Here is a 20,983-nt window from a genome sequence, read left to right as displayed (position 1 = left end):
AATTACTTGTCAGATAATTTAGGAACGCTTTTAGATATTTTGTAATGTGTAACAAATATAAGCTTCTAGTTTTTTGCGTAAAATTGTCTTAAAAGTAATCGTTTTGTTATTACATTTCTGAAACATTCAAGGTCACCATCCCAGCTGGTGTCCCGTGAACGTTAATACCGCACTGCCATCTAGCAGTTTTCTTGTGCGAATCAATAGAATAGTTCTCTAGATTGTACCGACAGCTGTAGATCACCAGTTCTGTATTCGGAAGTTTAGTCGCGAGATTGAAGGTCTGCGAAACTTGCTTTTCGTTTAGACCCAGTTTCATTGTGGCATTTCGTGTTAGACAGTATGCGTACGTCTTTCTGTGTATGTGTGTAAAGTCTGACGAAGCAATGTGCGAAGCAGTGGACAGTTTGTAGAAAGTGCAAGTGTGCATGCAATGCCAACTCAGTCATGCTATCTTCCATATATTTTTGTTTGCTTGGCGTCATGTGGTCTATTGTGGCTGGAATGTGGCTGAAACAAAGGCCTGCTTCTAAAGAAAAACCTTTTGGTAAGTTGAACTTACCTACGTTAAATTTGTATGTCTTTTAATAGGTTTTAAGGAAGCGTACACATACGCGCGCGCGCGCGCGCACTAATCTCATATGAAGGCTTATTCGAAATAATTTAACACCTTGTTTAACAACAATTTATTATAGTAGTAGAGGTGTCTAAAAATCTAGACTCACACAGCACTGGAGGATGCGTCAGAAACAAGCTTTAGTTTCCGTAATGACGAGAAAACCCACTTGTAGGGAATGTTATCCATGTGAAAAACGGCTGGTTTGGTAGAGAAAGTACTACGTAGAAGAGAGAATAACATAGTGTTTTCTCTACCTATACCAGGAGTTTGTTTACAAATATAAGCCTTAGTTTCATTTGTAAGGCACTCGGTATGGCCAGGTGAGTTAAGGCGTTCGACTCGTAATCTGAGGAATCGCAGGTTCGAATCCCTGTCGCAACAAACATGCTCTCCCTTTCAGCCATGGGGGCATTATAATGTGACGGTCAATCCCACCATTCGTTAGTAAAAGAGTAGTTCAAGAGTTGGCGTTGGGTGGTGATGACTAGCTGCCTTCCCTCTAGACTGACTTACAACTTTCATATGGCGTTAGTTATTTTGAAAGTTTTATAAACTGAAGATATCATTATGAGTAAAAATAATAAAATATAAAATTAATAAAATATAGGCTAAGTTTATCACTTTTCCAATAATATGGAGATACTGAAAGAACAATAATGAATTTATTTAATATCCAAACAATATTGATTATATTTGTTACAACAAAACCACTTTCTTGTCACTTGTTTAATGTTCGTATAAAATGGAACATTTCTGTAATATATGTTCAAATCATTTAACAACTGTTTAGTAAAATCGTTTAAAGATATTGTTCTTTTTAATCTTATAACAACCCTTCAAAATGATACTCATTTAACAGATCACAAGTTTAATATAAACTGGATATTTAAATAGCTTAATAATGCAAATTAATCTTGGTGTTTGTAAAGAAAACATTAAACCAACCATCATTCATCATGGTTAAAATATACCCTTCGTTCGATAATAGGATTGGAATATCAGATCTAAGATAACATAAAAAACACTAGTTTCTACTGGGTATCACGGTTATAAGGTATATAAAGCTAAATAACATTTAAAACATCATATGGTCATAAAATTAGTTGATATTAAAACCACTGGTCATGTGTCTTGGATAACAGTTGTTAATCATCTTGTATTTTATTAATGTCTTCATCTCGGTGAGCAGGTTTAAAATATTAATTTCGAACTTTGTAATCCGGGGTGTAACATTCTGTTAACTTCGATTTTTAAATAATGTTTGTAAATGCATGTAGTAGTTGTGGAGACCATTATAACGGACGATCGCTCTATTTTTGGAAAGAATAATGGAAGTTATCCGTGTAATGTTGATATAATTATGTTATATGGAACTTTAGCAAGCTACTTTGTAAGATCTGGAAATTTCCGACAAGTGAGACTGTTACAACTGGATGTACGAATTTCTTTAAAACCCTGAAGTTCTTATTTAGAAGAAGTTCGTGAGTGGCTGACAACCACTTGCGAAAATGTTCAACTGAAAGCCCACATCATTTAAGTTTATATAATGATAGAATCAATAATGGATTGAAGACACAGATAACCTTATTTTACGGCCTATATCGTAACAAATTGTCTGCATTACGGTTTATATTTAGTTTCGACACTACTGGGCAATTTGCTTTGATCAAAATTTCGTGACGAGAAAACCATTTGTATTAAAAATGATCCTCAGGACGGCTGGTGTGGGTATTAACATTTTTACTAATAAAACAGAACAACGTATCAATTTTGTTACGTAATCTTTAGGCTAAGATTTTTGTATCTCGAAGATACATGATAAAAATGTATTTGACATAACAATGACATCGCGTTATTTTGTACTCATGTATGACATTTTTAATTACAGAATAATTTCACTTGGATATAATATGTTCATCACCTTCATATATAAAAACTAATGACTTACATTTAAAAATAACACTTGCCTACTACAATGTATTATAAGCCTCGTCTTCACACACGTTTGTATTTTTAAGTGGTACTGCTCTAACTTCGCTAATAACACTCGTCAGAGTGTCACATAACACCATGAGTAAGGATAAGTGGCATAAGCAAGGTTTAAATTGTGTAAATCTTGTCACGAGGACTGCTACTTCATGTCGTCGGACGGACAGGTATGCGACTACATTTTTACCAGAAAATAGTTTATAAACATTTATGATTTTTCTTTTTTTATTTAGAATGACGTTATGGGCTTCTTATTCGGAATAATATTTTATTTTTTAAGAAAACCAGTGAAACTTTTTATTATAACAGCTCCTACATGAATTTTGTTGTTATGTAGACATTTGAAATAAACCTCAAAGTTGAGTTATTCTGAATAGTTACACGTATTTCAAAGTTTAATCTATAATTTACTATTTTTATTCAGTTGACGAATACACATGATTACTGTTTGTTTTTTGTTAAACAAAAACTACACGTGATCTATCTGTAATCCATCCATGGGAAACCACCCCTTTTTAGTGTTATAAACCCTCAAACTTTTCACTGAGTCACAGCGGTGATCTATCTGTAATCTATCCATGGGAAACCACCCCTTTTTAGTGTTATAAACCCTCAAACTTTTCACTGAGTCACAGCGGTGATCTATCTGTAATCTATCCATGGAAACCACCCCTTATTAGTGTTATAAACCCTCAAACTTTTCACTGAGTCACAGCGGTGATCTATCTGTAATCTATTCATGGGAAACCACCCCTTATTAGTGTTATAAACCCTCAAACTTTTCACTGAGTCACAGCGGTGATCTATCTGTAATCTATCCATGGAAAACCACCCCTTATTAGTGTTATAAACCCTCAAACCTTTCACTGAGTCATGATCTATCTGTAATCTATTCATAGGAAACCACCCCTTTTTAGTGTTATAAACCCTCAAACTTTTCACTGAGTCACAGCGGTGATCTATCTGTAATCTATTCATGGGAAACCACCCCTTATTAGTGTTATAAACCCTCAAACTTTTCACTGAGTCACAGCGGTGATCTATCTGTAATCTATTCATAGGAAACCACCCCTTTTTAGTGTTATAAACCCTCAAACGTTTCACTGAGTCATAGCGTTGATCTATCTGTAATCTATCCATGGGAAACCACCCCTTATTAGTGTTATAAACCCTCAAACCTTTTACTGAGTCACAGCGGTGATCTATCTGTAATCTATTTATAGGAAACCACCCCTTTTTAGTGTTATAAACCCTCAAACTTTTCACTGAGTCACAGCGGTGATCTATCTGTAATCTATTTATAGGAAACCACCCCTTTTTAGTGTTATAAACCCTCAAACTTTTCACTGAGTCACATTTTTAGTGTTATAAACCCTCAAACTTTTCACTGAGTCACAGCGGTGATCTATCTGTAATCTATCCATGAGAAACCACCCCTTATTAGTGTTATAAACCCTCAAACTTTTCACTGAGTCACAGCGGTGATCTATCTGTAATCCATCCATCGGAAACTACCCCTTTTTAGTGTTATAAACCCTCAAACTTTTTACTGAGTCACAGCGGTGATCTATGTGTAATCTATTCATAGGAAACCACCCCTTTTTAGCGTTATAACCCTCAAACTTTTCACTGAGTCACAGCGGGTAATTGCTGTAACTTGAGATTATTGAAGCTAATGGCAAAGAAAATTGCAACATTAATCTATTTTAGTGATGTTCCTGTAAAAATACTTAGTGTTAAAAATAAAGGTTTTAAAAGTAATGATTATTTATTTTGATACCAAGTCACTAGTCACATAAAACACTGGTGTAGTATTTTATTGCCTGGATTGTATTTTGAAATTATGTTTTCGAGCATTGAGTTTAAAATTAGATATATATTCAGTGAAGAATATAACAAAAATAATTGATTGTTTTAAACAAATGTTGACACTTTTGAGCATATACGGAGTTAATAATGCCTTTTGGTAACCAAATTTATATGCAACTAATAAATAATAAAACTTACAAAACAAAATCGGCAGATCCTTACCTAATGGCATTCTTTGAGTTCTTGAGACTGACGTCATTACATCGAGTTCACAAGAGACATAGAATGTAACAAGCAACATTCTGTCCTTGAGGCATTGCTTTCTACAGCTAACGAAAAGCTCTGAACTTGGATATAAAAAAAGAAACTCATTTATATATGTAACCTTGTCAAATATCACTAGACTGTTACTATTGTCTCGGGTGTTCCACTTGGGCCACTTCTTCTGATATCCTTCTTCCGTTTGCTTCTTTGCCGTTCCAACTTTAAGTGTTTTTTCTGCCCTTGTTCAGGTGACATTTTCTTTATTGTACGTCTAATACGTTTAAAAGAATTAAAGTTAGACCTCCTTGAGTTGTAATTCACTTCCTCGTAAAATGTATGAAGAAAGGCCTCATTGAATAAGAATATAAAACTACTGAAAACAGTTGTCTTCATGTCGGTTCCAATCACTGAAATATTACAAAAGCTAGATATAATTAGGAACCTTACCATTTCAAGTCAAACGATATATAAGGAAATCATAGATCCGGGTAACTTGTTTTACTGTTCACCCGTGTCCAGTAACTTGGATTATAGTATTGAAGGAGAAGGAATTTGGATAAATTAACTTACGATACTGTTATAGCATAGTCGTAATTTTAAGTACTAACTTTACTTTCAGAGTTTTATTATATAAGTGGGTTGGCGTTTTCTGCAGTAGGTGTTTGTGATTTGTTGGCGATAAATTTGGACAATAAACGGACAGTACACAACCCACTTGTTTTGTTTGTTTTTGTTTGTTTGTTTGAATTTCGCGCAAAGTTACTCGAGGGATATCTGCGCTAGCTGTCCCTAATTTTGCAGTGTAAGACTAAAGGGAAGGCAGCTAGTCATCACCACCCACCGCCAACTCTTGGGCTACTCTTTTACCAACGAATAATGGGATTGGCCGTCACATTATAACGCCCCCCACGGCTGAAATGGCGAGCATGTTTGGTGTGACTGGGATTCGAACCCGCGACCCTCATCATATTCTCCTTATCTCTACAACACTGTGAAACTCACTTTAAAATATCGCCTGTTAAAGTTGATCACTCACAGACTGGCTAACTTCATGTTTTCTGCCGTTAACCACTCTTCTGATTGAGTTTCACTTGATTTAATTTTCTACTTCTTAACATGCACTTTAAGACGCACATACCTTGTTTACTGAGGCCACGGAAAACAACAGAGATTCGAGTAATATGACTTCAACAATATTAGTTAAGCCTAGTCAATAATGTAATTAAAAATACAACGTATAACTCGTAGAGAGTTGTTTATCAAAATCTATCACAGTTAGCACTTTTAAAACAATAAATTTTATATTATGCTGTCATGAAAACTAAACAACCCTTAATTATTAAATCATAAAATAAACTAAATAAAAACAGTTGCGCTAAAGAGTCTTGTATATCCTACATATTACTCTTCTGTGCGGTGTTTGATTCACGAGATGTGGATAATTGTACAATGTTGCTATACCATGCATGATAAATCAAAATATGGGAAATCTAACTTGCTTCATTACTCTTAACGTATGTTTAAAACAAGAAACTACAATTAAGATTTAAAAATTTGCTCAGAAATGGGCAAAGTTAATTAGCTATACTGTTCAAACTGTATAACTTAAAATGATTAGAACACGTTGTTTCATCAGATGAGTATAATTGTTGTTAATGGCATTTTCGGTCATAAACCTAATAATATCTACGTCTGTCCTAAATAAGCAAAACCACTCCGATCATCTTAGTAGAGATAATCTTCATATAATAAAAATGAAATCAAATAAACATTTGAATTATGCAGAATAGTCGTTGTAGTGAATCAGTAGACTTTAAAAAATAAAATTGGACATAATAAAACCTAATACGTAAAAGTGGACATACAATATGTATTCTCAAGACGGCTGGTATGGGTATTAACACTTTAATTAAAATAAAGTACAGAACAACGTTTTGACCTTCTTAGGTCATCTTCAGGTTAACCACGAAAGACTTAAACATATAACCAGCACTGTCTTTCCTTTAATAAAATTATCATTTGTTTAGGCTAACAAATCATATCGTGGTAAAGGTTATGCTTGGCTTGGCTACATTAGTAGATTCAAGTCACTCCTATTACCTAAAACTAATATAACAATATGTAATAATCCTTCAAATAAAATTAAAATTAGTTATAATAAATGATATGACCAATAATGAAATGACCCATACTGTTAACGAAGATAAACTTAGGGACAGAATATAAGTCATCGTTTTTGGTATAACTAGAAAATACAATAATTTAGTCACTAATTTTATACTGTGGTTAATATCTTTGCCATTAACTCGTTACATTGTATTTGGAAACTGGAAATAGGATAATTAATCTCACCGCATTTAGTAACTTTATTTGGATGTCTTGATTCGCTGTTAGATCATGTTTCATAAATCGAGCTCTAGGTGACTTAACTTACTACGTTATTAATCCATTTCTGGTAACCCAAGTTCTGAATAACTTAACGTATTATGTGAATTACTTTCCAAAATTAATGAGGGTTTGGACGTTTCTGTTTAATTAATCTAAGGTTCAGTAATTAAAGTATGTAAAATGATAAAAATGTGGAACATGAAAGAAGTCTTCAAAGACTTGGTAACGTTTTGTGTGTATTACAAAGTTCAAAACTTAAAACCACAGACACACTTTATCTTAGTAACTCCAGTTAGGCCTATTTTGTCTAATATTCTAATAGTGAGTTAAGTTTGAAACTTATATAGTAAAGAGTCACACAAACTTTCTACATATATTTATATGTAAAAATATCACCTAAATAACGCGACTCATCAGTTATTTTGCACTGATCTGATTACTAAAGAAATAATGTGTTATTTAAATTATATCTGATCGGTTTGGAATAGTGCTCCACGAATTACACACAACGTGCAGTTTGTTTAAAAATATGATAAAAAAAATACGTATTCTAAGTTTAGGTGAGACATACTCCAAATATTTAATTTAATGGTACTTTATCTTATGAAAAAGAAAATTCAACATAAAAAAGCATTATAAATGAATATCGTTTACCTACGTAAATATAACCGTTTGTGTGGCTTAAAATCAAAAGTGAATTAATTATAGTTAACCCTATTCCTAACAGCCATGTTATTTGTTGATTTAGTGTTACGTTCTTATTTTCCTTCCAAAGCATAACGGAGGATGTGTTTGCTTATGGGTTCGTATAGAAATAAATAAATACTTTCTTAGTCTGATTTGTATGGATAAGAACAACTGTTCAACGTTTTTCGTACGATATGGAAGTGTGAACACTGAGGACTTTTTTAGTTCTACGCAGAACCTAAAAAAAACTTTCCACACATTTTTCATGTCAGCACGATATGGAAGTGTGAACACTGAGGACTTTTTTAGTTCTACGCAGAACCTAAAAAAAACTTTCCACACATTTTTCATGTCAGCACGATATGGAAGTGTGAACACTGAGGACTTTTTTAGTTCTACGCAGAACCTAAAAAAACTTTCCACACATTTTTCATGTCAGCACGATATGGAAGTGTGAACACTGAGGACTTTTTTAGTTCTACGCAGAACCTAAAAAAAAACTTTCCACACATTTTTCATGTCAGCACGATATGGAAGTGTGAACACTGAGGACTTTCTCAGTTCTACGCAGAACCTTAAAAAAACTTTCCACACATTTTTCATGTCAGCACGATATGGAAGTGTGAACACTGAGGACTTTTTTAGTTCTACGCAGAACCTAAAAAAAACTTTCCACACATTTTCATGTCAGCACGATATGGAAGTGTGAACACTGAGGACTTTTTTAGTTCTACGCAGAACCTAAAAAAAACTTTCCACACATTTTTCATGTCAGCACGATATGGAAGTGTGAACACTGAGGACTTTTTTAGTTCTACGCAGAACCTAAAAAAAACTTTCCACACATTTTTCATGTCAGTGTAAATCAGATTATATCCTAAACTTTGATTGAAATCCATTTGAGTGTTTGTTTGTGTTTTAAATTTCGACTAAAGCTACTCGAGAGCTATCTGCGCTAGCTTGTCCTTAATTTAGCAGTGTAAGACTAGAGGGAATGCAGCTAGTCATCACCACCCACCGATAACGCTTGAGCTACTCTTTTACCAACGAATAGTGGAATTGAGCGTCACATTATAACTCCCCGATGGGTGAAAAGGCGAACATGTTTGGTGTAGCTGGGATTCGAACCCGCGACCTTTAGATTACACTGCACAATAATTTTTTGGAAAAGTTTTGCTTTCTGAAAAGTTATTGCTGATTGTGACAGGTACCTGGTGGGTATGCACAAATATCGTTTTGGTTTTGTTTCATCACGTAGGAACTCTGAGAAATTAGACAATTAACTGTTAACCGGCAATAACGTATTTAATTGCATTTATGTTTCTAATATGCTATTAAGTTCAACATAATTAAAAGTGTTTTGCTCCTGACTTTCGTTTGTATTAAATGTCCGGTGCATCACGTTGCAGTGTCCAACAGTTGTCAGCAAGCAGTGATGGATTCCAGTTGCCCTGATATCATTTTTCCATTGTAGCAATGTCCTGATGAAACTGACGATTTCGATGAAACGGTACGTGATGAACAAATTTGGATGTGATTTTCGTAATCAGCAGCCAAAAATCCATAAGGAACACCTAACAGTGTTCAACAATAAAAACTTTGTTATGCAGTGTTATCGACTGCTCTAACACCTGGTCATGCCGGGGCCCAATTTCGTTTGAATCCTAAACATTTACTCAAGTAAGAAGTAACTTAACATGCTCCCCTTTCAGCCGTTGGGGCGTTATAATGTAACAATCAATCCCACTAGTCGTTTGTAAAAGAGTAGCTCAAGAGTTGGCGGTGGGTGGTGATGACTAGCTGCCTTCCTTCTAGTCTTACACTACTAAATTAGGGACGGCTAGCGCAGATAGCTTTCTTGTAGCTTTGCGCGAAATTAAAAACAACAAAAAAAAACAAACAATGTTAGTACCTTGCATGACCAGATGGTTAAGGCGTTCGACATGTAATCTGAGAATCGGGGGTTCGAATCTCGGTCGCAGCGAACATGCTCGCCCTTTTAGCCGTAGCAGCGTTATATTGTGATGGTCAATCCCACTATTCGTTGGTAAACGAGTAGCCTAAGAGTTGGTGGTGGGTGGTGATGACTAACTGCCTTCCCTCTAGTATTACACTGCTAAATTAAAGACGGCTAGTGCAGATAGCACTCGTGTAGCTTTGCGCGAAATTTTAAACAAACCAGTTAGTTTCAATAAAGAAAATTTCTTTAACCCGTTAGAAACACACGAGTATATTTATTTCTCCTTTTCTTGAGATAAAGCAACCCGAACTAACAAAAAATCAACTGGGTAATGAGTATAACTTAAATAAATATTCAGTTTTTGTGTTATTGCTTATAAATCTTATAATACAGTATTTTATCAGTTAGGTACTCTCGCTGTAAGCGAAATTTTCTACCACAAATCCAAAGTACTGTTATGAGGTACGTGCTGTTGGTCTAAGATACTTCAGTTAGTCCTAAATCTAAATACTAAATTAGCTGTTGTTGTTTTGAATTAAGCACAAAGCTACACCATGAGCTATCTGTGCTCTGCCCACCACGGGTATCGAAACCCGGTTTTTACCACTGTAAGTACGCAGACATACTGCTGAGCCACTGGGGGGGGCTTTAAAACTATATCGGAATCTCTGCTAAGTCCATCGAGGGGAATCGAACCCCTAATTTTAGCGTTGTAAATCCGTAGACTTGGCGCTATATCAGCAAGGAATGCAGAATAATTTGTATAACAAAAAAGGTAAATTAATAATTGTAATAGGATATGTTTTATTGAGTCACAGGAAACTTAAAAATACAAAATACATGTTTATTCTTTCCGTGGATTAACTTGAATTTTACGAAGGTTTAATTCAAAAAGAAAAACATATTTGATTGATTCTGTGATAGACCAATCAGATGCATTTCTTTTTTTATTCGAAGTAGTAATTTCTTTCCGTTTATTTGAATTGATTTTTTCTTCAAATATAAAGGAGTAATACCTGTCAAACACCTTAGCAGTAATACCTGACAAACACCTTCTACGGAAGCAAGTGTTTCAGTTAAAAAGACAGGTAGAGTATTTTTCTCTTACGATCTGCAATTTGTCTAGATTGAAAGAAAAGTATGAATATATACAAAATAATGTGTAACAATAAATAAATAAATAAAGATCAGTCTGTTTTGTATTTTATTATCAGTAAAACAAATGCATTTGCTTTCGTTTTCAAAAATGTCGAGTTATTGACACTTGAACTTTAATGTGCTTTTTGAATTAACGTGCTTGTAATAACAGTCGGACGAAATTAGCACAAACTTGGTGAATAGTTAATTATTCAGCATAGGGGGATGGTTGCTATGGTGATATCTCGCGTTACTCGAGAAAATTATACGTAGTCCCTAATTACCAGCACACTCGTAAATTAATTTTTCATAGTACTAATTAGTTATAAATCTTATTAAGAAACAGACTTTAACCGATCAACACTTTAATTTCTGACGCCATCTATTGGTCATTACGGCATAAACCACTCGCATACTTTTTTCCTTTATGTCTAACATTTTCTTATACAGCAAACATTTTAAAAGAGAGCGAATTTAACTCACGCACAGTGCATAGCTCAAAAGTTCCTGGAAATGAACAGATTGGGTTTGTCATCTGTGGTTGGATGAAAAGATAACATTCGTTGAGTCTCACGTGGATGCCGTCAGATATTTAAACTTCCAGGAATAACTGTGTTTATTTATTTGGAATGTTCTTAATCGTTGGACATTTACCTCATATTATTGAAATAAGTGATGTTGTTTTTCTTACCTCTGTTAATTGGTCGAATTATAACAAGCACAAGCTACGAAAATTACGCTACACAAAAGAAAACTCTACCGGTTGTTGGCTTCTCCGTAATACGTTTTTCGAACAGAATATTGTTATTTTCTCATGATTTATATGTTTCATATTTGTTGCTCAGCCTTTCATGTAGTGATTCTTGTTTCCACAGAGAACGCACATTTTAGTCACATTTTACTTACGTAATTAATTATTATTTCACCAGTTTGGTGGTGTCTGTAATCTGTTACATACTTAATTTAATTGATTATTTGGTTCAACTACGACACGCGCAACGCGCAACGGTTTCTAGGTTTACTTCGTTTTGGATATTCACGTATAGTTAGCTACACAGAAGCTATCTTGGAAATCTGTTTTTAGCCTTGGAACTAATGAGTGTTTGTTTTTGTTGTAGCAAAGCCACATCGGGCTATTTGCTGTGTCCACCAAGAGGAATCGAACCCTTGATTTTAGCTTTATAAATCCGAATACTTACTGTCCATTGAGAGAGGCAACTGATGAAATAATAAACAATACCAGTTGCAAACCCTCGAGTAACCAAATAATGATACATGACTGTCACGCTTCTAACTCAGTTTCATACACTCATACGGCATGACATCTCACAGCGTGATTTTTTTTTCGAGTCGACAGTCATAGACTCCCATATTTAGTTTCTGAAGTGCTGATCAAAAGACAACACAAGGAGATTCGTGGATTCGATGAACATGAATAACGTTACAGGTGGCATGTCATGGTCAGGTTGTTAAGGCACTTCACTTGTAATCTGATGGTTGCAGGTTCGAATCCCCATCACACCAAAGATACTCGCCCTTTCAGCCGTGGGGGCATTATAATGTGATGGTACGTTCCACTATTTGTTGGTAAAAAGTAGTCCAAAAGTTGGCGGTGGGTGATGATGACTAGCTGCCTTTCCTGTAGTCCTCCACTGCTAAATTAGGAACAGCTAACGCAGATAACCCTCTGGTAACTTCGCACGAAATTCAAAACAAAAACAACTTTACGCGTACAGGCTACAGTATTTACTTAAATTATGTTTTTAATATATATTTATATCAATCATTTCTTCGGTCAAAAACAACAAACTCCAGAAAGAAGAAACTGTCTTATTTCAAACTTTTTTTTTTAAGCGAACAGTAAGATAAATTTCACACATTGGGATGTCGAATGACCTCACTGTTTCAAATGTTGTCTTTATATAATACTTGATTTATCAATATTAACGTATAAGCAAATTACGGTTTTTCAATATTTTAATTTTCGTGCTAGGGTGTTTTTTGATAGAAGGTCCCTTTTCATGACGCAACGTGTAGAATTTCGTGAAAGTTTAGGCCTACATATGATCTAAAAGTTCTTGTTTTGCATAAAAATGATATTTATATATATAGTAGGATTAGTGAATCTCTCTGTAATTTAGTGAGTTGGAAAATGATTTAACCAGACGTCGATTGACTAGCAAAGGGATTTTGTATTTCTAAGTAAAACATATATTAGTCTCGGAATTTTTGTTTCAACGTTGTTCGTAATGTCAGACCTACCAGTGAACGAAGCCTGTAATTAATGGTGTTGAAGAAATATTTAAATTCGTTGTTGTTATGTCGAGTGTATTTATACCAAATAACATGAAATAACCGACCACAGAAAACGTTATAAAATACGTAATTATGTATATTTGTTTCACTAAGAATTGTTTAAATTTCGCGCAAAGCTACACGAGGGCTATCTGCGCTAGCCGTCCCTAATTTAGCAGTGTAAGACTAGAGGAAAGGCAGCTAGTGATCATCACCCACCATCAACTCTTGGACTACTCTTTTACCAATGAATAGTGAGATTGACTGTCACATTATAACGCTTCCGCTTCTGAAGAGGTGAGCATGTTTGGTGTGACTGGGATTCGAACCCGCGACCCTCATCTTACGCGTCCAATGCCTTAACCTCCTGGCCATGGCGGGGTCATTTCGCTAAGAAAACAAAAAAAGACATTTTAATTTATTGCAAATCAATGCTGTGTCACCGGAATAGTTTGATTCGAATGAAAACATGAATATCAGTTGTATTTCACTGCTGTTGTGTATTTAGTGATTCGAATCAGCGGTGGTCACTTGGTATTCGAGTCTTGTCATGACGATCGTTTGTAACTTAATGTTCTAAACAGAGATACGATCAATACTGCACTGTGTTTACGATTAGCTATCAGTATGAACTCGAACAAATGAAGGTGAGACCGTGTTATTGACATAGATTGAAAAAGTTGGAAGTACTCGTGGCTGTCGTAGTTTGACTAGTGGCGAATGAATGGTCGTGACTCGACGTGGTATTTGACAAGTTCAGTCACGAGCTTTGATAAAGGAATCCTTACATAAAACTCTGCGAAAAATGAAAGTTTCAAATTTATTCATAATCACGGTGTATTGTAATTTTTATCGTTTAGTTTTTACGTTTTAAATGCAAGGACTAAAAGGTTGCTGTTTCGTAAATACAAATATTAGATACTTAATCAAAAATTTCAACAAAAAAACCCGTAAAAACAAGCAATAACAGTTGGAAGTCTTAAAAGTACAGGAATGGAAAGTTAATTTATTTAATGTTTTTTTTATTTGTTTGTTTTTTAATTTAATGTAAAGCTACACGAGGGCTATCTGCGCTAGCCGTCCCTAATATAGCAGTGTAAGACTAGAGGGAAGGCACCTAGTCATCACCACGTACCGTCAATTCTTGGACTACTCTTTTACCAACAAATAGTGGGACTTACTGTCACATTATAACGCCCCCACGACTGAAAGGGCGAGCATCTGTGGTATGAAGGAGATGCGAACCCGCGACCTCAGATTACGAGTCGAACGCCTTAACCCACCTGGCCAGGCCGGGCCTTAATGTTTTATCATTTTTCGTGCAGACGAGTACAGTACAAAATATTATAAAATATTAATTTTAAAATAATATTTACACAGATTTTAATAACTCAAAATGGCCTGGCATGGCTACGTGGGTTTAGGCGTTTGGCTCGTAATCCGAGATTCGCGGGTTCGAATCCCCGTAGCACCAAACATGCTTGCCCTTTCAGCCGTGGGGCCGTTATAATGTGACGGTCGATCACATTATTTGTTAGTAAAAGAGTAGTCCAAGAGTTGGCGGTGGGTGATGATGACTAGCTGCCTTCCCTCTAGTCTTACATAGCATAATTAGGGACGGCTGGCGCAGATAGCCCTCGTGTAGCTTTGCACGAAATTCAAACAACAAACAAACAAACAATAACTCAACAGCATAATTTACAACTGAAACACGTAATTGGTTAAATTGTTGTATATCTTTAAAATCTAATCAGAAATATATAAAAAGAAACATTTATACAGAGATGTAAGAAACATACTCGTGCCTGGTAACTTATTGATTATTCTTGCAAACAAACTGACCTTTGTTGGCTCAAACGTCACTCGTGACAAAACGTGATTCCTTCTATACTGTTGTCCATTAAATTTGTTGCACATATATTTTTTGAGTGGTAATGCGTTTATGGAATAGTATCTTCCTGGTATCACTGACTTACGTACGCCAACGTGTTTAGTTTTTATGTATTTATGTATATATATATGTATATGTATATACACTGTAGTAGAGAATGAATTTAATGTAGAAACTAATGATTTTTCGCTAATTAGTAAACATTAATGAGTTGTACATAGTTATTCTAAAACAGTATTATTTTCTGGAAATGATGTTTATTGTCCCCATAGCAACTTCCATAACAGAATTCGTTTGTCCAAATTAGGTAGAAACTAGATTCTAAGCTTGTTTAATGACAGATTATGTATTAGTAAAAGCGATTCTTTTATGGAAGTTTCAGGTTAGAAAGTAGCTTTAAATACATATGACTTCATTCATTAACTCATAAAGACAGATTAATCTGTTATGCCGATAATGCGTGCAATGAATTTTAATTGTACACTTAATTTGTCCTTAATGTAGTTTCTCGTATTTCTGTTTTTATGCATTTCTACAGTTGCTAGTAATGGGTCCTTACAGACAAAGTACTCTTTGTTTAACGCTGATAAATTAGCGGAAAGGCAGCTAGTCATCACCATCCACCGTCAACTCTTGGGCTACACTTTTGCTAACGGAAAATAGGTTTGGCCGTTACATTGAAATGCCGGCATGGATGAAACGGTGAGTATGTTTGGTGACGGGATTCGAACTCACGACCCGAAGATTGAGAGACCTCATCATTTGTCCATGCTATATACACACGTATATATACAAAATTTGGAACATACTTCTCTGTCAAAGGTAGTTTTCACTGTTACTGACGTCCAAATGTAATATGTTTGATCTTTAGTTTACTTACAACTTGATCATGAAAATTGACTCATTTGACTCATATTTTATTGTGTTATTTTTATTCATAAGTCAAGTGACTCTTGGGATCTGACTCTTGGGATCTGTCCCCCAGAGGAACGGCGATATACCTGTGTATTTAGAATGCTAAAAACCAGGTTTTTAACATCCGTAGGGGATGAAACACAGATAGTGCATTGTTTAACTTCGTGCTTAATTACAAAAAACAACAACACTTGGCAACAACCAATGAGATCTTCGTACTTAATTCTTCTGGCGTAGATACACTTCTTGGAAACAGAGGTTATGAGTCTAAATATATATTTGAAGTTGAAACAGCATTACAAGTTAGTTTTATCAAACGACTGGGGGGCTGATCGGGTAAACGATATGGCGGTATCAATCATACATTGTTAGATTTATATCACGTTTTCCAATATCCATTATTCTGATATAATTTTAAGTATTAGTTTTTAAGATATATGTATATACGTAGAGTTCGAAATATTTCTTTGTTTTAGAAACAAAGTAAGTATCACATCTATAATTACCACTTGCAATTATAGTTTTGTTAGAATGAGACTGCGTAAAAAATAACAAGTTAATAAATGCACTAAGATAGATTTCTATAAAATAAATAATTGCCATTTTATATGCATATAATCAGGTGATAAAAATGTCATAAAATGAGGAATTGTTTGTTCATTGTTTAACATTTCAAACGTTTTAGTCCCCCGTTGGTACAGCGATAAGTCTACGGATTTACAATGCTAAAATCATGGGTTCGATTCTTCTCGGTAGACTCAGCAGATAGCCTTATGTGGCTGTGCTACAAGAAAACACACACACATAAGTGTTAACAAATTTCTCACACAACTCTTTACATGGTAATAACAAATTATCAGGTCATCCCATAAGTAATGTCCGAAAATTTAATACAGAAAGTGAATCATCATTTCTGTCTTTTTAGAAGGTTTTAATGACTGATATATGTAGTAGGACGTGTATAAAAATGTTTATGGTGCGCAGTCTATGAATGAAAGAAAATGTCGAAGATGGTTTCAAAAGTTCAGATCAGGTGACCACAGGTTGAGATTAATGATGACTTGCTGCACTTGATGAAGATTTTACTGTAACAGTTGAACAACTAGCACATAAGTTTAATTCAACCCATTCAACAGTTCACCGTCGTCTGGAACAGTTTGGAAAGATGTCAAAACTTGGAAAATGTGTCTCCCATGATTTGATAGTCGCCAACCTTAGAGCAACTCTCGTAAACGTAACTCACGTATTTTGGACAGGTAAATGATGGAGATAAAAAATGTTAAACTCCTCAGACAATGGCTCAATGCAATTAATCTGACTAAAACACAGCCCAAAATGGACCTCCACCCTAAGAAAGTCGTGATAAGCGTTTGGTGGAACGTTGTTGGTGTTATCCACTTTGAGTTGCTGCACTCAATGTAACGATTACATCAGACTTCTTTTGTCAACAGTTAGAGTACTTGAATGTTACACTGAAAGAAAAGAGGCCTGCTTTGATCAATAGTAAAGGTGTTATGTTACACCAGTATAGTGCATGGTCCCTTACAGCAAGGATCACATCTGTAAATATTGAAGAGCTAGACTGGGAAACACTTCCACATCCTCCTTATTCTACAGATCTTGTCCCATCTGATTATCATCTATTCCGAAGTTTGTAGAACTATCTTGATGGAAAAAAGCTTGGAACACATAAAGATGTCAAAACTACTTTCCGTACATTATTTTCCTCCAAACCCCAATAGTTTTATATTAGTAGCATTCAAAATCTTGTGGATCGTTGGAAGAAAGTAATTAATAATAATGGAACATACATTATTGATTAAATAACATTAAAAACGTTTGAAATCCTTTCTCTTTTTCTGAACCTAAAACCGGACATTGCTTCAAGGATGACCTGATACAAGCAAAACCAAAAAGGAAAACCTACAATTCTAAAGTTTCGAAATCTTTAAAGTAATCAGATTGGTGAGATGTACAGGAAAGCGAATTATATTAATGTGTATTAATTATATTAATGTGTATTATACTGATTAAAACTGGCCCGTAATTATAATGTGTATTATACTGATTAAAACTGGCTTGTAATTATAATGTGTATTATACTGATTAAAACTGGCTTGTAATTATAATAAAGTTACATTAATCTAGTAATTATATTAATGTATTATACTGATTAAAACTGGTCCGTAATTATAATGTGTATTATACTGATTAAAACTGGCCCGTAATTATAATGTGTATTATTACTGATTAAAACTGGCTAATGTAATTATACTTATATTAATGTGTATTATACTGATTAAAACTGGCTTGTAATTATAATGTGTATTATACTGATTAAAACTGGCTTGTAATTATAATGTGTATTATACTGATTAAAACTGGCTTGTAATTATAATGTGTATTATACTGATTAAAACTGGCTTGTAATTATAATGTGTATTATACTGATTAAAACTGGCTTGTAATTATAATGTTCCAAGTTATCAATAAAGTTACATTAATCTAGTAATTGTATTAATGTGTATTATACTGATTAAAACTGGCCCGTTGTTCCAAGTTATTAATATCGTGTTATATTATACTGTATTAAAACTAAAACTGGCCCGTAATTATAATGTTCCAAGTTATTAATATCGAATTATATTAATGTGTATTATACTGATTAAAACTGGCCCGTAATTATAATGTGTATTATAAAGTTACTTAATCTAGTAATTAAATGTGTATTATACTGGGCCCGTAATTATAATGTAATTATAATAAAGTTACATTAATCTAGTATTATACTGATTAAAAATTATAATGTTCCAAGTTATTAATAAAGTTACATTAATCTAGTAATTATATTAATGTGTATTATACTGATTAAAACTGGCCCGTAATTATAATGTTCCAAGTTATTAATAAAGTTACATTAATCTAGTAATTGTATTAATGTGTATTATACTGATTAAAACTGGCCCGTAATTATAATGTTCCAAGTTATTAATAAAGAATTATATTAATGTGTATTATACTGAGTAAAACTGGCTTGTAATTATAATGTTTATTATACTGATTAAAACTGGCTTGTAAGTTATAATGAATTATATTATACTGATTAAAACTGGCTTGTAATTATAATGTGTATCAATTATTAATCTAGTACTGATTAAAACTGGCCCGTAATTATAATGTAATTATAATGTGTATTATACTGATTAAAACTGGCTTGTAATTATAATGTTCCAAGTTATTAATAAAGTTACATTAATCTAGTAATTATATTAATGTGTATTATACTGATTAAAACTGGCTTGTAATTATAATGTGTATTATACTGATTAAAACTGGCCCGTAATTATAATGTTCCAAGTTATTAATAAAGTTACATTAATCTAGTAATTGTATTAATGTGTATTATACTGATTAAAACTGGCCCGTAATTATAATGTTCCAAGTTATTAATAAAGTTACATTAATCTAGTAATTGAGAAGCAAATATTAATATGGAAGAGAAATATTGAATTTACTTAGGGCAGTGTAATTTTACAACATAACACCATGTAACATTATCACACATTTTTAATCAAGAATATTAATTACAAGGTGTTCATCTCCCTATATCGATTTAACCAAACACTAGTTTTAAAAACTTTACTCAAACGAAAGAAGCTATCGGGGAGAAATGGTGTTATTTGGGGATAAAATAATTATTTGGTTGGAGTTAATTGTGGAGCTAAACACAGAATCTAATTGTGCAGTTTTGTGGGTATTGAAACCCAGCTTTTAGTTTTATACGCCTCCGTCTATACGGATTGCCACTGGAAGGCAATCAAAATCAAACTCTATAAAACATGATTTTGTTTTACTATTTCAAAATCATTTGTCCCCCCACTGGAACAGCGGATCTACGAATTTACAGCGCTAAAATCAGAGGTTCGATTCCCCTTGGTGGACACAGCGAAGAGCCTGATGTGGCTTTGCTATAAGAAAAACACAAACAATAAAAAATATATACAAAGCTGAAGGACGAGAAACCATCCTAAGTTTTGTCATAATGTTAAGAGGTCCGGCATGACCAAGCGTGTTGAGGCGTGCGACTCGTAATCCGAGGGTCGCGGGTTCGAATCCCGGTCGCACCAAACATGCTCGCCCTTTCAGCCGTGGGGGCGTTATAATGTGACGGTCAATCCCACTATTCGTTGGTAAAAGCGTAGCCCAAAAGTTGGCGGTGGATGCCTTTCCTCTAGTCTTACACTGTTAAATTAGGGACGGTTACCGCAGATAGCCCTCGTATAGCTTTCTGCGAAATTCGAAAACAAACAAACAAACATAATGTTAAGCACCCGATTCGTAATTTGACGGTCGCAGGTTCGATTCCCTGTCACCCCAAACATGCTCACCCTTTCAGTCTTGGAGTTGTTTATAAAGTCATGGTCAATCCCATTATTCGTTGGTAAAATAGCAGCCCAAGAGTTGGCGAAAGATTGTAATGACTAGCTGCTTTCCTTCTAGTCCCATACTGCTAAATTAGGGACGGCTAGCGAAGATAGCCCTTGTGTAGCTTTGCGCGAAATAAAAAACAACAAACAAACCAATTTTTTGTATGATTTTAAGATTATATATCGTTACTTTATTTGATTTTTCCTTTGAGGTAAAACTATCATAACAGATCAGTGGTTTATAATCTCCGTACTGTGAAGTGTACTTAACAACTTGTTCTTGCAAAATCATTTTTCAACTCTAGAATGTATGCATGAAACTTTACTTTCATAAATGTTACCAAAATGCTCTAAACGTTCAAAAATAGAAGAAACCTAACCACGGGATGTTAATGCTATTATCCACGCAAGTGTATACAACAGAGTCGCTGGTTTTCGTTACTTGCATACCTCTGATGCGAAGCAACAATCGATGGTTTGTTTTTAACATGATGTTTGTTTGTTTTTTTGTTTTGTTTTTTAATTTCGCGCAAAGCTACATGACGGCTATCTGCGCTAGTCGTCTCTAATTTAGCAATGTGAGACTAGAGGGAAGGCAGCTA

General features: G+C 34.3%; 1 pseudogene across 1 annotated transcript in view; it reads left to right on the top strand.

Moving 5' to 3' along the window:
- The first annotated feature begins 243 nt into the window (after nt 1–243).
- LOC143231677 (neural cell adhesion molecule 2-like) overlaps nt 244–20,983 on the top strand; it is a 166,678-nt pseudogene continuing 145,938 nt past the window's right edge. Inside the window, exon 1 of the transcript XR_013017110.1 lies at nt 244–547. The product of XR_013017110.1 is annotated as a neural cell adhesion molecule 2-like (transcript). The remainder of the gene's footprint in view (nt 548–20,983) is intronic.

The sequence above is a fragment of the Tachypleus tridentatus genome, chromosome 11 (genome assembly GCF_004210375.1).
Source record: "Tachypleus tridentatus isolate NWPU-2018 chromosome 11, ASM421037v1, whole genome shotgun sequence".
In the NCBI taxonomy this organism is placed as follows: domain Eukaryota; kingdom Metazoa; phylum Arthropoda; class Merostomata; order Xiphosura; family Limulidae; genus Tachypleus; species Tachypleus tridentatus.
Note: the sequence above shows the minus strand (reverse complement) of the source record. Positions and strands in the feature narration are given on the sequence as shown.